Genomic DNA, 14,017 nt, shown 5'->3' with positions numbered 1-14,017 from the left:
ATTCAGGAGTTTTATTTGCAGAAAATAACTTACAGTATCCCAGCTAATTTGGGGTACTTGAAAATGGGGGCCAGCATATTTAAAAGTTGCTAGAGTTAAGTTAAAAAATCATGTAAAATCCATCTTCCGCAAGCACCTGCAATGAAAAAAACACCTGGGGTATACTTGGGGACCCCCTTGAAATCTAGTTCGCTAGTTTTTAACTTTGTCCCCAAACTTTTTTTTTTACCCCCAAAATGAAAATGAAAGTGATTTTTTGGGGTGTTGTTTTTTTTTAAAAAAAAATTATGCAGTTTACCTTTGGGGGACTGTGTGAAGGCTGCATGAGGGTAAAATTGACAGGTCCAAACAGTTCCCCCTGTGGTGCCCTGTGCCATGGTTGCACTATCCTAGTTACTGTATGGCCCTGAGTATTACTCTGAGATGCAGAGTAATACTCAGAACGATTCTACTGGGCATGCACAGTGGTACTATGATCTTCCATATGGCATGCCATAGCACGACTGGCATATGGAGTGGCTCCACTGGCTGTGGCCTCTTGTTCAAATTTATACAGTTGTCGTGTCTTTATTTATTATTTATTTAAAGCTTAAGAGTGGTGTGAAAATAATAAAACTACTGTATGGGTGACTTACAGTATTAAAGCTATCTACTGTATCAGCAGGATCCCATAAGAAAAGACAAAACACGTTGTATATTATTAATTAACATTTTTATAACAAAATTAAAATAAACTTAACAAAAAATTACAGAATTGGTCTGTGACCATATTAATTGTCTGCCTGTAAAAGGCAATCACCTGCCGGAGTTGCTCTGTGTGGAGAAAACAAAAGGTACAGTATTACTACAGTAATGTACAATATTGTACAATCGTGACACTCACTACTGTAAATACAGTACTTTACCTCTTGTCAGGCTTTGTCTGGGAGGTGGTGGGCCCTGGCCCTGTCCCCTGTGGAAGACTGTTGGAAAAAAATACATTCACATTACAGTGCTGTATTTACCTTTATATGGTATGGTGCTACTGTACATGGTTTGGCTAGCTCCTAACAAACTACATAAACAAACAAAACAATAAAATGGCTTATGTACAGTAAGACAATGCAGGAAAAGTACTGTACAGTATAACCAGGGGTTCCCAACCACGGTCCTCAAGGCACACTAACAGTCCAGGTTTTAGGGATAGCCATACTTGAGCACAAGTGACTTAATTAGTACCTCAGTTATATTGATTTAACCATCTGTGCACAATCATGGATATCACTAAAACCAGGACTGTTAGTGTGCCTTGAGGACCGAGGTTGGGAATCACTGGTCTAAACATTGCTACACCAAAGGTCATGACAAGCATCAGGGTGGCAGACAGAGGGTTACTTCAGGTGTGGAGTAGATACAGTAACCTCCCACAATTTAATGACTATTACTATATGTGGGAAGATGATCAGCTACAGTAAGTCGAAGACACTTACAGTACTGTATACAGATATTACACTTTACAGTATGTATTTAACTCTTTAATTAATGTACAATACATCCAAAATACTGATGTACTGTACAGTACTGTTAAGCTACTGTTTTCCAAAATGCAGTGGCCATTTTGTCCCTCCTGTGTAGGCTTAAGGTGCCCATCCACTAGATGATTGATGTGAGCGATTAAACGATAAAGTAGTCGTTCATAAATTGTTTGCAAAGATGTGTAAAACGACCAGCAATGCGCGTGCCCGCTGGTCGTTTATACAACTATCATTGTGCAAACATGCTGGACAACCTGACGATGATGAGCCTGCACTGAACGACTGCTTGTGCAGTGCAGGCTCATCACAGACTGACAAACGACTGCACGATTACAATGTTGTGATCGTGCAGTGGTTTTCATATCTTTAAGTGGATGGGCACCTTTAGAGTGCTGTATTTTCTAAAATTGGGCCATTAAGCTTGTGCAGTTATACTATGGAGATTGGTTGATACAGTAAGATACCCCCCAAAAAATTATTATTAATTATGGTGATTTAAAAATGTGGCTACAGTACTGTACTTGCCGATACTCCAGTACAGCCTGAATCTCGCACCTTATTCTGTTTTGGAAAAACAATTTTCATTGCAGTAATACAGTGATGTACAGTACAGTCCATTATTTACTGTTCAGTGTTTACCTTCAATTGGCATGGGCGGCGGTTCCTCCTCCTCCTCCTCCTTCGTGTCCATTGGCTCTTCCTCTAAAGGTAAAAAGACACTGCATTGGCTCTACTGTACATTGAAGATACTTTAAGGGTGAAAGTCTGAAGGGGGGAACATGATGGAAACTATCAACTACAGTACTCTATACAGTGCTGTATCAAGGCTTTCAATAAGGTACAGTATAGGAGGGAGAGAGACACACTGAAAAGGAACATACAGTAAGTACACAGTGGTAGATCAATGTGATGTACACTACTGTACTTACGGCTCGGTGGAGGGCTGCTGCCAGCCTCTATTATGCTGCAGTATGTGTGTCAAAGAAAAACAAATATTGTCAAGTCCAAAAATGACTGTAACTACTGTACTGTCTCCCTAACAGTACTAATCATTACCACTTTCCTCTGACTCCTGGGCCAGGGAGTGCTGGACCCCTTCGGTTTCTGGAATTATAGGAAAAAAATAATAAATTCAACCAGACAGTATTACTAATATTACAGTACAGTACTGTACTCTATGCACACTTGCTGTTGCCAGCAGCAAGAAAAGACGAGGGGGTGAGAGGGTACAGTAGGTCATGCTGCATTTGCCAGCATGGCATCGTTAACAATATCCCCAGATTGGGCTGCATGTACAGCCCACTGGGGATATGGTTGATGCCTCGGGGGAGCACGCGCACACATCCTTAGTGATTTACCGAAACATAGTGTACTGTACAGTACTGAAAAAAAAATAGACAAGTAAATAAAGAATTAGTGTGTAAGGAGAAGAGGTTGGAGTTGGGTCTTTGGAGTACTGTACACGAAGGAGAGAGAGACACTGCGAAAAGGTCAAAAAGGAGAGAGATACAGTAGAAGAGAATGTAGTGTATGGTACAGTACTTATGGTAATTCCACAGCCTGGCAATTAGGCAGGGCCTGGGTGCAGGCTCCTGGGCGGTGGGGGGCTGGTGGTCTTCATGTTCCTGAACTGTGGGGGAAAATTTTTTAATTTTTAGGCATGTCATTTTAGCAATGATTAGCTGGTCTATGTGTAAAAAAAATGCTTTAATGTTACAGTAAAGCAAGTACTTTTATTGTCTCCACATTACAACATGGGTGAGAAATGGCAATGGCATTTAAGTGCCGGCGGCTGTTCAGCCACCGGTTCATATTCCAACAGCGTCAGCCTGACGAAAAAGATCCTGACATCGGAAGGTACAGTAAGTAAACTATACCTTACCCTCTCCCACCTAACCTTTTATGAATGCCAAACCCTAACTTCCCCCCTAGTGCCTAACCTCCACCTGTTAGTGCTTAAACCTAACCCCCATCCCCGTACCCTAAACCGTACCCTCCTGGGGGTGCCTAACCCTAAACAAAAAATGCAAGGTTAAGGTTTACTAGAATCGCTGCTATCATCAGTGTCCAGCTCCACAACCACAAGATGTGTTCTGTGTAAAGAAAATAATAACACAGCAATGTACTCAGTGGGAAAGTAGAGGGTAAACATACTGTACTGTAACATTACTGTACAGTGCAGTAGTAAAACAAAATGTCCTACTGTATACTACTGTATACAATACTTACTTGGCTGGGGAGGGGAGTCCGGCTCTTCCTCAGGTTATTGGCCTGGGAAAATAAGAAATATATAACTGTACTGGAAAAAAACCCACAAGGACAGAAAGAATTAGTGTGCAAGGAGAAGAGGAGGAGAGAGAGAGAGAGAGAGAGAGAGAGAGAGAAAGGAAATAGAGAGATACAGTAGAAGACAATGTACTATAAAACAAAATGTCCTATACTACTGTATACAGTATTTACTTGGCTGGGGAGGGGAGTCCGGCTCTTCCTCAGGTTCTTGGCCTGTGAAAATAAAGAAATATATACAGTAACTGTACTGGAAAAAAACAAAAACACAAGGACAGAAAGAATTAGTGTGTAAGGAGAAGAGGTTGGAGATTCGTCTTTAGTGTACAAGAGAGAGAGAGAGAAAAAAAAGGAGATAGAGAGATATAAGACAATGTACTGTAGTGTACACTACTGTACTTACATGGCCTAGCAAGGTCACTGGGCCCTGCTGGGGAGGGCTGAGACCCTTCAATGTCTTGTACTGTGGAAAAAATAAAAAAAACATGTCATTTTGACTCAAAACAATGTGGAAAAATGTCAATAAATTCAGCCTGACAGTACTATTACTACAGTATTATTACACTTTACTGACAGTTTACACTTCACTGAGGGTTAACAATATCCCCAGATTGGGGCACATGTACAGCCCACTGGGGATATCGTTGACGCCTCGGGGGAGCACACGCACGCATCCTTGGTGATTTACTGCATACACACTAGAAGACAATATGAACAATATATCATTGAACCATATTGTTATCTTTCATGCAAATCGTCTGGTGCGTAAGCCCCTTAAGACAGGTCACCAAAACATACAGTACTGGAAAAATAAAACCACAGGGACAGAAATAATTAGTGTGTAAGGAGAAGAGGTTGGAGATGTGTATTTAGTATTAAGAGAGAGAGAGAGAAAAAAGGATATAGAGAGATAGAAGACAATATACTGTAGTGTACACTACTGTACTTACATGGCCTAGCAAGGTCACTGGGCCCGGCTGGGGAGGGCTGAGGCCCTTCAATTGGGGGAAGGGACCTGATGCACTGTGTGCCTCCCGACCCACTGGGCATGCGCATTACTACTGTATGAGCCACCTTACGCCACAGCTACAGAGCGGCTCCACTGGGACAGCGCCAATGTTGACACAAGTTTGCGCTTTAAACGCACAATCAGTTTGTAATACAGAGACTTCTCTCTCAAACAGAGCCCTCTCACTACCAGTTTCTGAAGTCATGAAATCATTATTGTGTCCAAGTCTGGGACAGCGCAGAGAGGGGCGCAAGAGTGCAAATTCAACCGCACAGTCAGTTTTTAATATACAGTACAGACACATTCATAGCGGCACACTAGTTGTCCTAGCAGATGGGGGATGGTGTCCTTGGCAATGGTCACCATTCGTAGCCTTTTCAGGACACAAGGGCAGAGCTGACTGCTTACAGTAAATGGCTAACAGAGCGTCCTTTATTATGGTAATGAAAGTCTCTTGTTTGCTTTGGGGGAAGGGACCTGATGCACTGCATATGACTCCCGACCCACTGGGCATGCGCCAGAAATCCCATTGCAACCCCTCCACTAGGCATGCACCAGAGATCCCATTTGTAACCCCTCGGAGCTGGCTGACAGCCACCACAGCACCAACCATGCAGACATTGATGCAAGTTTGCACTTTAAATGCACAGTCAGTTTGTAATACAGAGACCTCTCTCTCAAACAGAGCCCACTACCAGTTATTGGTCATGAGAAATCACTATAGTGTCCAAGTCTGGGACAGCGCCGATATTGATGCAATTTTGTGCTTTAAACGCACAGTCAGTATGTTCTGTAATACAGACATCCCAAGTTTGCACTTTAAACGCACAATCAGTTTGTAATATAGAGACCCCACTTTTAAACAGCCTAATACAGTGCTAATTTCTAAAGTCATGAAATCACTATACAGTAGTCTGGGATACAGTGTGCGACTCCCGACACACTGGGCATGCGCAGTAGAAATAGACTCGAAATGCCATACTGTAGCGCGACTAGCTTTGTGCTGTACGTGGGTACTGTATTGGAGCACCATGCACCCCTTTCTTGAGCACAGTGGCATAAAGTAGCATAGACATGCCAGAATTTGTGGATAATGTATTGAATAATGAATTAGTGAAGATTTAAAAAATATATTTATATATATATTTTAAAGGTCTCGAACCCACGGGACAAAAAGACCACACGCCTCAACCCTATACTACAGTAGTTCCTAAAGTCATGGAATCACTACAATGTCTAAGTTCGGGACAGTGCCGACAGTACTGTACTTACAGTACATTATCGCAAGTGTGCAACTTCACCCGCACAGTCAGCACAGTATGTACAATAATACAGACAACTGGGCATGCACAGTGCTATGAGATTCAATACGCCACAGCGTAGCGCGTGACTAGCAATGCACTACATGGCATATGGAGCAACAAACTACAGTAGCTGGGCACATCTACATATACAATATAATGTATTGAGTTTAGTAAGGGTTGGATAACAATACTGAACTACTGTAGTGAAGATTTAAAAAATAAAATAAATTATCAAGGTCTCGAACAGGCGGACAGGAAGTGTAAGCAAGGCGGTTCACTTAACCCCTTGCCCACAAGCCTGTCCTAGCAAGAACTACATCTGTCGTGTATGTGAAGTGATGGCTGCGAATTACAGTACGTGTACTGTGAGCCTCCTTGTACTGTTGCTCGACTAGCTTATGGAGTGGCTCCATTGTGTGTGACTCCCGACACACGGGGCATGCGCATTACTACTATATGAGCCTCCTTACGCCACAGCTATGGAGCGGCTCCACTGGGCATGCACCAGAAATCCCATTGCAACCACTCCTCTGGACATGCACCAGAGATCCCATTTGTAACCCCTTGGAGCTGGCTGACAGCCACCACAGCGCCAACCGTGCAGACATTGACGCAAGTGTGCACTTTAAACACACAGTCAATTTGTAATACAGAGAGCTCTCTCTCAAACAGGGCCCACTACCAGTTGCTGAAGTTATGAAATCACTGTAGTGTACAAGTCTGGGACAGCATCGACATTGACGCAAGTTTGCACTTTTAAACGCACAATCAGTTTTTAATACAGAGACCTCTCTCTCAAACAAAGCCCTCTCACTACCAGTTACTGAAGTCATGAAATCACTACAGTGTACAAGTCTGGGACAGCAATGACATTGACGCAAGTTTGTGCTTTAAACGCACAGTCAGTTTGTAATACAGAGACATTTCTCTCAAACAGAGCCCACTAGCAGTTTCTGAAGTCATGAAATGACTATAGTGTCCAAGTCTGGGACAGCGCAGAGAGTGGCGCAAGTGTGAAAATTCAACCGCATAGTAATACAGACAACTGGGCATGCGCAGTGCAATGATCTTCCATACGCCATGGCTTAGCGCTACATGGCGTATGGCTTGGCTCCACTGGGCATGCGTCACAGATCCCATTGTAACCCCTCAACTGGGCATGCACCAGAGATCCCATTGTAACCCCTCGGAGCTGACAGCCACCACAGCGCAGACATTGACACAAGTTTGCACTTTTTAAACGCACAATCAGTTTGTAATGCCTTACTTTTAAACAGCCCACTACTACAGTAGTTTCACTATAGTGTCCAGAGCCGATACTGCCAAAAAATATATATTCTTTTGCAGGGCTCGAACCCAGGACAATCATTGTTGCAAAGCAATCGCCTAACCACTAGCCCACAAGCCAGCTACAGTATATGAAGAACAGCACATACTGTAGCGGGCTCATCCTTGGGCACTCCACTCACCCGCTGCTGTTTTTAATAATAAAAAAATTGTCTTCCACACAGTACCCCACCATTAGAGAATAATTCACCCCATCTCATTGAAAGCTGTGCGTGCATCTCATTAATCTACAGTATCAGTTATACCGTGATAACAACTCGGGCAACTACACTACTATACAGTTATGTACAATATGTGTACTGATTTGCCTCCCATTCTAAGAGCTTTCTGTATGTACTGTATGTGATATTAAAAATATTGGTTGTGTGAGCATGCAAATACTTTACAGTGCGTGAATGTGATATCCATCCAATTTAACAGTATGGTATTCAGTACAAATTACAACAGTGGAGCACTCGCCACCCAGCGGTCTGTCCAGGTCCAGCCATCACGTAACGTTCCATGGCGCGACACAGAGCCCTGAATGGCGCGGCTTGCACAACAAACTAGATGGGCACATCTGTATCTGCTGTTCCCACAGTGCCAACACATCCGTGCTTCTCATTTCATGATTTTAAAACAGTACAAACACCTTCATATAACTTATTGTACTCCACGCACTATACCAACAGTGCCAACACACCTGTGCCTCTCATTGCACGCTACACGCTGTAATAACAGTGCCAACACATCCTAACCCTTGTTGCATGCTACCAAACTCCCACACTTTGGGTACCGAGCTGTACCTACAGCTTTTGTGCTTTCTGAGTTAACCACCTCACAGTATCACATCGCTACCACCTCATGGAGTATCGCAGCTATACAGTCTTCGGGGAGTTCCCCCATAGAAACAAAATCCCAAAGCATCACATGGGGCTATAAAACAGTATAGGGTCTATTCAGCCCATGAAAAGTGTTTTTGCTCAGTGCCATACATTGCAGTAATAATGATTTTCAAGGGTATTTATAAAAAATCACTTGCGGGACAGCAGCTCCAAAAAGACCCCATCCTGAAGAAAAGTTATAGCTTTCACTATCACTATAATGTCACATACGGACCCTGCTTTCCTACTGTTCATGTTCACCATTGGTCTGTGGGCCTGATTCAGACCCGGTCGCAAGCGCTGAGTGCTCGCAACCAGATCAATGGTGGCCCACTGGGCATGCGTACGAAGGAGCCAGCTCCGTTGTGCGCATGCGCGAGACCCGGATAGCGACGGGCACTCCGTCGCTCTGGGTCTCGCAACCAAGGGGGCGAGCTGTCGATGGTGAGTGACAGCTCGCCCCTTTGGTAGGCGGGCCGGGGGCGTGGCCGGCCAAATGGAGGCGTTCCCATGAGAACGCCTACCGTTTGGGGGCGGCCCCACTGACATCACAAGTGATGTCAGTGGAGGGCTTCCGGCTCAATTTGAGCCGAAAGCTCTCTGGAGTTTGCGGCCACGAGACCCTACCACAAGGGTCTCATCGCAAGCCCGATGGTCGCGATGGTCTTGACCATCGCGACCATCATCATGGCCACTCGCAATAGCTGTGGGTGGTCACCCACAGCTATGCGAGCGGCCAGGAGGCCACTCCAAAAAAAAAAAAGCCCGGCCCTGATTCAGAGCGAGCGCTCTGTTATAGCGTCTGGTTCTGAATCAGGGCCTGTGTTTGCACCGTGTAGGCTGTTGGGGAAGGATCCAGTGCTCCCTCTCTGGCGACAATGTAGCCTATAGGTTTGTTGGGGCTTGGTAGACCGCTGCAGTCCCCCATCTGCTGAGAACATTATGGGGATGACGGTACTAAGTGGTAATTTGATTAAAGTAGAAGATATATGCAATATCTCCTGCTATAACCTATTATTAAATTGCACCAGTTTTAATAATTTGCCTTCATAATGAAGAAATAGCTGCTCCTGCAAGACTTAATGCAAATGCTTACTAAATAAATCCTTAAGAGAGAAATATTGGACAGATGTATACTACTTCCACCCCTTTCTCTTGTATTATTCTCACAAATGGTCTCCCCGTCTACCCCATTTGTGTCACACCTGTTTGTCTGCCCTTCCCCTTTAGAATGTAAGCGCTTACGAGCAGGGCCCTCTACCCTCTTGTGCTTCTCCCTAATTTACTTTCATCTACTTCTAAAGGTGCATGCATACACACACAACGATTTTTTGAATGATTATCGATAAACGATATCGATTATCGTTCATCATTGAAAAAATCGTTCACTTTCTAAGTTAAAATGATGAACGATTATCATTCATGCGCGTTCACTTTTGTAGTTTGTAATTTGTAGTTCAGTCAGACTGACCAACTCAACGATTTTCATTAAGGGAATATGCAAAAATCATTTGTAGTTAAAAAAAATCGTTCATTACATTTAGTAAATGAACGATTTTAGTAAACGATTTTCGTAAATTTTTCCCTTGAAAAAAATGAACGGAAATCGTTTAATAAAATCGATCACTTACAAAATCGTTGTGTTTGTATGCAGCTTAAGGCTAAAGATTTTCTGTCAACCATCCAACTAGTTGATTGGTTGAAATGAAAAGTTGGTAATGTATGAGAGTAACTGATGATCAGCAATTTGCTCCTAAATGCCAGAAAACAGATGAAAATGGACGTTCAGACAAGTTTGTTAATGTTTGATCTAAACAATTTGTTAAAACAACAGTTTTTGTCCATTTTCCGGCGTTTGGGAGCAAATTGCTGATTGTCATTTGCTTTCATACCTTACCAGATTTTCATTCCAACCAAATAACTAGTTGGATGGTTGGGCAGAAATTCTTTAGGTGTGTAGTGTGTACCCAACCTTACTCCCCACTAGGGCACCTAACACTTAGGCCCTCATTCAGACCTGCTCGCAAGCGGGACGATGGTGAGGGCCTGCGTACGCGTAGCGCTCGCACTGCGCATGCGCAAGCCCCGGAGCGAGTGACAAATTCACTCGCTCTGGGGCTCGCTACAAATGGGCAGCTGTCGATGTTGATCGACAGCTCGCCCCGTTTTGTAGGCAGGGTGGGGGGGTGGCTGGACAAACGGAGGCGTTCCTGAAGGAATGCCTGCCGCTTGTAGGTGGCCCTCTGTAAGAGCAGGAAGCTACCTGGGGCTAGTGGTAGACGGGAGCCTACCGCAAGGGTCTTGTCGCAAGCCCCGATGGTCGCGATGGTCTCGACCATCGCGACCATCACCTGGTCACTCGCTAAAGCTGTGGATGGTAACCCACAGCTTAGCGTGCGGCGAGGAGGCCGGCTTTCAACAATAGTGGCGAGCGAGCGCGGGCTTTTTGCGAGCGGCTCTGAATGAGCGCCTTAGTTGCTTAAGCTCTGCTGCTTATGTGGGTGTTATGGTCGCTAATGTAGCAATGTCTATTATCCATGTCCTTGTCCTGCATTTTATTGTACTGTAAGTCTGGTCACGTATTTGTTTATATATTTTGTAAGGCGCTGCGGAACACTTGCAGCGCCATATAAATAAATAATAATAATAATAATATGGTCATTACAGCATTTGCTGACTGTGAGCTGCCATGATGATCTGATCATGTCTACAAAAACCTTATGATATGTGTACAGTACAAAAATCACAGCAAATATTAAGTTATCGGCCATTCATCAAGAAGGTAAAGCAGGAGATATCACAGATATCTCCTACTTGCCTTTCTTTTGCGGAATGGCCCTCTGTGTCCATACACTAGTATCACAGATATCTCCTACTTGCCTTTCTTTTGCGGAATGGCCCTCTGTCCCCATACAGTAGTATGGGGACAAAATTCATGAACCTCTGAAAATATGTTATTTTTTTGGAACTTAAGTGTGGTAGCATTCGCCATCTTCAGATGGTGAATGCTCCTGCTCCGGGCTCGCAACCTGCTCCTTCCCTATGGGAAGCAGGCCCGGGCTCCCTCCGCCCCTGTCTGGCTCCTTCCACTGAACATCGGGGTTCTTGGGCGCATGTGTGACTTGTAGGTCGTGCATGCGCACTCCCGTCACTGCTGCGGAAGGAGCAGTGAAAAGATTCACTGCTTCGAAAAGGAGCAGTGAAGCCGCTCGCGGGGACAGCTGATTTCGCATCAGCTGTCACCGTGCCGGAGCAATGATGAATTGCTCCGGTAGCTGCGGCGAGTTCTGATCCCGATAATTAACATCATGAATAGGCCCCACAAAGAGCAGCACTTATGGTAGGGGTTGGCAATAAGTGCCCTCCAGCTGTTTCAGATTTGGATGCAAACCATGCGCGGCTGAGATTTCATACAGATTTGCAATAGCAAAAATATGCAATATGACTGAGTGAACCCTAAGAACTTTAATTAAGCTTTAATTATCTGAGCACAGTGCAAATCCGCTGGTGGCTAATAACTCTGCACCATTAATGACCCCTCGCTGAGCCAATGGATCGTGCGGTGTATCCTTCTCAAAACCCTCAGCACATGGCCTCTGCAGCTGCAGTGCTGAGAAAGAGAATGCAGCCGCATGCATTTATACGCCCATGACACTCCCATCACACGCCCATAAGACGGCCTCTTTCTGCATTATGCGTCACCTTCCATTCACCTCCTAGAAACACCCATGATTTGCAGTGGCCTTTTCTAATGATATTGATTCTGGACATAACTGCGACCGCTATAGAAAAGTTAGGTCTGCGCGTGCGCTGTATGGGTTTTTCTCATGCGTAGCAGCAAAACATCGTTCAACTGCGAAAACATCGGCACTGTTTTCTCCTATGTATCAAGTCCTTAGTCAACAACTTGTAAACCACTCAGATAAAGACCATATAGTTCACCCGCCTTCATACGTAATATAAGAAGGTACTTCAATATATATAAGGGTAGTTCAAATGAAAGCAAGCACATATTGGTGAGTACACTATGTAGACAAAAGTGATTGGACACTGACAGCAAATAGATCGATGAGATTTTATTGACGTCAGTACTTTGTAGGTCCACCACGTGTAGTGATTACTGCAGACACTCTTCTTGGCAAACTGTCCACAAGTTCCAGGACAACAGCAGGCAGTATGTTTTGCTATTCTGCAGTGACCAACTGTGACACTGAAGGTCGTGTTGGTCTAGAACGCACCTGTTGCTCCAATTCGTCCCAGAAACTCTCAATGGGGTTAAGATCTGAACTCTGAGCTGGCCAGTCCATCCGGGTCACAGAATTCTCCGTATACCAGTCTAGCGTCGCCCAGGAAACATGACAGGTGGCATTGTCGTGCTGATAAATACTAGAGATGAGCGGGTCCAGTTCTCAGAGAACCGGACCCACCCGAACTACCAGATCCGAGGCGAGAACCGAGCTCGGCTCTGGTTTTCCCGCCTGACTCGGATCTCAAAACGAGGCAAAACGTCATCCTCCCGCTGTCCCATTTTCACTGCGGGTGTGGATGGTGAACTGAACAGACGTGTTGCTCTCACTGCCTGTGTCCATAAAGGGCTGGGGCTGCAGTATATAAAGGGGGGCTTCAGTGGGTGCTGCAGCTGCTGTTTCACTTGTCCTGTCAATCAAGGGGCTGCTGCTGTGTTATACATAAGGGCTGCTGCTGTGTTGTTGTCCTGTCCATCAAGGGGCTAGGGCTGCAGTCCATAAAGAGGTGCTGTGTTCAGGGGCACCGAGGGGGAGGGGCGGGTACAAATTACCCGGGCCCGGGCTTGCTGAAGGGACCCGGCGAGGGTCCGGCACTGCTCCCCCTCCCTCTTAACAGCAACCCAGCACACGCTGCTGTGTGCTGGGCTGCACTGGGAGACTGCTCATGGCTGCTAAAGCAGCAGCCAGAGCAGTCTCCTATGCCTATGGGGGGAGCGATTGAGGATTCTTCTGTGAAAATGCACCAGGATGAGCAGGATATTTGTGTAGCTGAGGCATAACACATCATTGTTGATGAGGATGTTGTTTGTGTAATCAGGCACCAATGGAAGAAACAGTTATTGCCCATGATAATGAAAAGCCCATTGTCATGGGTGGGCACAAGACAAAAAAATCCACTTCTTATGTGTGGAATTATTTCTACCCAAATCCGGACAACTATTGTCAAGTCATCTGTCCCTTTGTAAAGCCAGAGTAAGTAGAGGGTAGGAACCTTAACCATCTAGGAATCTGCTCCCTGTTACGTCATCTGCAGCGCATCCATCCAAAAAGGTTTTGTGTTTTGTGTTGACTCTTCTGCATCTTTTGGGAAAGTTTAGTTTTTTCTCGGCAGATGCACTTGCTGGAGAAACCATCGCTGCATCACGTGCCATATGAGCTGACAATTTTGACAGCATTTTGTATCTCTTCAGATCTATGGCCCTCATTCAAAGGCGGTCACAAGAAGCGAGTGCTCGCTCTGAATGAGGGCGGCCGCTTCACTTTTCAAGTGCGGCCTCCTGGTCGCTAGCTAAGCTGTGGGTTACCACCCACAGCTTTAGCGACCGACCAGGGTGATGGTCACGATGGTCAAGACCATCGTGACCATCGGGGCTTGCGATGAGACCCTAAGGTTGGGTCTCCGCAACCGCAAGCCCCAGGGAGCTTCCTGCTCTGATCGAGCAGGAAG

Source organism: Taudactylus pleione, unplaced genomic scaffold, assembly GCF_031769625.1.
Source record: "Taudactylus pleione unplaced genomic scaffold, aTauple2 ptg000647l, whole genome shotgun sequence".
NCBI lineage: Eukaryota > Metazoa > Chordata > Amphibia > Anura > Myobatrachidae > Taudactylus > Taudactylus pleione.
The sequence above is the reverse complement of the archived record's forward strand: the minus strand, read 5'-3'. Positions refer to the sequence as shown.